At 56.0% G+C, this 3,595-nt stretch overlaps 1 non-coding gene across 1 annotated transcript; it reads left to right on the top strand.

Annotated features, from left to right (window-relative positions):
• Positions 1 to 1,464: 1,464 nt before the first annotated feature.
• On the top strand, positions 1,465 to 3,279 carry LOC142794595 (small subunit ribosomal RNA). Its single transcript, XR_012892473.1, has one exon. It is a non-coding gene; the product is annotated as a small subunit ribosomal RNA (ribosomal RNA).
• The last annotated feature ends 316 nt before the right edge of the window (positions 3,280 to 3,595 follow it).

Here is a 3,595-nt window from a genome sequence, read left to right as displayed (position 1 = left end):
ATATCGGCGTCTTTCGACGTGCCCGCCGGCCACCGTCGCACGAGTACGGCAAACCTCGTCTGCCGGGGCGGGGTTTGCGACGCCGACGCAAAAGTGGGAACCGCCGCTCGGATGTTCGCCGTTTTTGGCAGAGTGAGTGCTGGCACTCCGGCGAAGCGAAAGAGCGTGAATGCGCCCACGAAAGTAGCGTATTTGGACGTGCTTGACGGCGACCGCCGCAGGAGTACGAAAAACCACGTCAGCCGGGGCGAGCGACCCACGGCGGTCTGGGTGCTTATCGCTGCTATTATAGGGGCACCCCGGCAGACGCAGAAAGAAAAAAAAAAAAATGGGGACATGGCGTGCGTCACCGTGCGGCTTCGCAGCGTTGCCGAAGTCGCCGAGCCCTTCGACTGAGCCGAACGGCGGACAGGGAACGTTGGTCGGCCGTTCTAACCTGTCGGTGCCACGCCGAGACGTCGTTAAGGAAAACCGCGTCGTGGGCCTCTACGACGCCGTCGAGTCGTTGTACGTTTGGTGTCCAGCGTGTCGGCGGCGAGTAGCGGACACGTCGTTCACGACTTCGGTCTTTCGCAGTCGACGCGAACTTGCGGAGAGTCGTGGTGCCTCACGTTTTCGGCAGAAACCGCGGCGGAATTTTCCCGTGCGTGCGCGCACGACCTCGGTGCTGTGCCGTCAGCGTAGTGTTGCACAAACTCGTGGCCTACCCAAGGTGCGGTACGTTTGCGGCCGTATCCTCGGTGGGAATTTCGTGAGTAGGGTCGCAAATTCTACGACCTCGGCGGGTTTGAGAGCGACGTAGACTTGTGGCACGCTCAACGTGCCACACGTTTCGGGGCACACCCGCGGTGAAATTTTCTCGAGTACGCTCGTATTAGTGCCCAAGGAGGTCTGGGTACTTATCGCTGCTATTATGTGGGGGTTCTCGTGAGCGGCGTACGCGAAAGCGACCGGGTGTCTGATATGCGGCGGGCTTCGGCCTCGTCAAGCGTGTCCTCGGGTCTGCTCCAGGGGAATCCACGGCAGTCGTCTGCAGCCTCATCCGCTTGATGCGTTAGGGGCTGGTTGTCGGACGGTGCCGTTTTACCACGATATCGAGGTGTGTTCCGTGTCGTCCTCGGGCGATTCAGATGCGAAAGCGCCGAAGACGCGGGCGTGACCCGTCGTCTGGCGGCTTTGCAGTCTCGGCTCCGTTGCTAGTTCCGGCCGGTCCACCGACAGTGCAGCGGGCTTGGGCAACCCGCACGGCGCGACCGAGTCGATGCAACGAAAAAGAGCGAGCATGAACGTGCTTCTTGCCGCACGGCTCCCACTCGTCTTTCGGGAAGGTTGTGCCGTAGCGAGCTCGAACGCCGTCATCTCGGAGTGCAAAATAAGCGTGTTGGGGCGCCTGAAGGTGGCCTCCGCCGCACACAGACTGCGTCCGGCCCGCCGAAGGCGAGGACGGACGCGCAGTCGAACGATTACCTGGTTGATCCTGCCAGTAATCATATGCTTGTCTCAAAGATTAAGCCATGCATGTCTAAGTACATGCCGAAATAAGGCGAAACCGCGAATGGCTCATTAAATCAGTTATGGTTCCTTAGATCGTTTCTTCCTACTTGGATAACTGTGGCAATTCTAGAGCTAATACATGCAGTGAGCCTGGAGCCCTTTGGGTAACGGGTGCTTTTATTAGACCAAGATCGATCGGGTTTCGGCCCGTATTGTGTGGTGACTCTGGATAACTTTGTGCTGATCGCATGGCCACGAGCCGGCGACGTTTCTTTCAAGTGTCTGCCTTATCAACTTTCGATGGTAGGTTACTTGCTTACCATGGTTGTTACGGGTAACGGAGAATCAGGGTTCGATTCCGGAGAGGGAGCCTGAGAAACGGCTACCACATCCAAGGAAGGCAGCAGGCGCGCAAATTACCCACTCCCGGCACGGGGAGGTAGTGACGAAAAATAACAATACGGGACTCTTTTGAGGCCCCGTAATTGAAATGAGTACACTCTAAATCCTTTAACGAGGATCAATTGGAGGGCAAGTCTGGTGCCAGCAGCCGCGGTAATTCCAGCTCCAATAGCGTATACTAAAGCTGCTGCGGTTAAAAAGCTCGTAGTTGGATCTCAGTTCCAGACGAGTAGTGCATCTACCCGATGCGACGGCTCGGACTGAACATCATGCCGGTTCTTTCTTGGTGCACTTCATTGTGTGCCTCGAGATGGCCGGTGCTTTTACTTTGAAAAAATTAGAGTGCTCAACGCAGGCGAGTCGCCTGAATAAACTTGCATGGAATAATAGAACAAGACCTCGTTTCTGTTCTGTTGGTTTTTGGAATACGAGGTAATGATTAAGAGGGACGGACGGGGGCATTCGTATTGCGGCGCTAGAGGTGAAATTCTTGGACCGTCGCAAGACGAACTACTGCGAAAGCATTTGCCAAGAATGTTTTCATTGATCAAGAACGAAAGTCAGAGGTTCGAAGGCGATCAGATACCGCCCTAGTTCTGACCATAAACGATGCCAACCAGCGATCCGCCTGAGTTACTCAAATGACTCGGCGGGCAGCTTCCGGGAAACCAAAGTATTTGGGTTCCGGGGGAAGTATGGTTGCAAAGCTGAAACTTAAAGGAATTGACGGAAGGGCACCACCAGGAGTGGAGCCTGCGGCTTAATTTGACTCAACACGGGAAAACTTACCCGGCCCGGACACTGGGAGGATTGACAGATTGAGAGCTCTTTCTTGATTCGGTGGATGGTGGTGCATGGCCGTTCTTAGTTGGTGGAGCGATTTGTCTGGTTAATTCCGATAACGAACGAGACTCTAGCCTATTAAATAGGTGCGGGGTTCCCAGCACCTTACAACCTTCTTAGAGGGACAAGCGGCTCCTAGCCGCACGAAACAGAGCAATAACAGGTCTGTGATGCCCTTAGATGTCCGGGGCCGCACGCGCGCTACACTGAAGGAAGCAGCGTGTCTTTATCCCTGTCTGAAAAGACTGGGTAACCCGTGGAACTTCTTTCGTGATTGGGATAGGGGCTTGCAATTGTTCCCCTTGAACGAGGAATTCCCAGTAAGCGCGAGTCATAAGCTCGCGTTGATTACGTCCCTGCCCTTTGTACACACCGCCCGTCGCTACTACCGATTGAATGATTTAGTGAGGTCTTCGGACCGATGTCCGGCGCGGCCTTTCGGTTGCGCCGGTCTGTTGGAAAGATGACCAAACTTGATCATTTAGAGGAAGTAAAAGTCGTAACAAGGTTTCCGTAGGTGAACCTGCGGAAGGATCATTAACGGATTGTGAAGGGTGAGCGCCTCAGCTGCGTCTGCGCCCGACACTTTCTGCCGCTGACCCCGTTTGGACGCGGGGTCGGCTTTTCCCCACGGGGCTGCCTGAATGTGGAGCGGCACCCCGTGACAAATTGTTGCGCCCAGCGGACGCCAACACCGCGACCTTGGACGGTCGGCCAGGTGGCGGACGCGGGTACAAACGGCGCAACGCACTCATAGGTCGGCTTTCGACCCGCCACTGCACCGTGGCTCGAAGCGCTCGAAATGCGCGACCCGACCGCTGCGGGACCGCCTAGTACTGTAAACAGGAGCGGCGGA

Source organism: Rhipicephalus microplus, unplaced genomic scaffold (genome assembly GCF_043290135.1).
Source record: "Rhipicephalus microplus isolate Deutch F79 unplaced genomic scaffold, USDA_Rmic scaffold_461, whole genome shotgun sequence".
Lineage (NCBI taxonomy): Eukaryota > Metazoa > Arthropoda > Arachnida > Ixodida > Ixodidae > Rhipicephalus > Rhipicephalus microplus.
The sequence above is the reverse complement of the archived record's forward strand: the minus strand, read 5'-3'. Positions and strand labels throughout refer to the sequence as shown.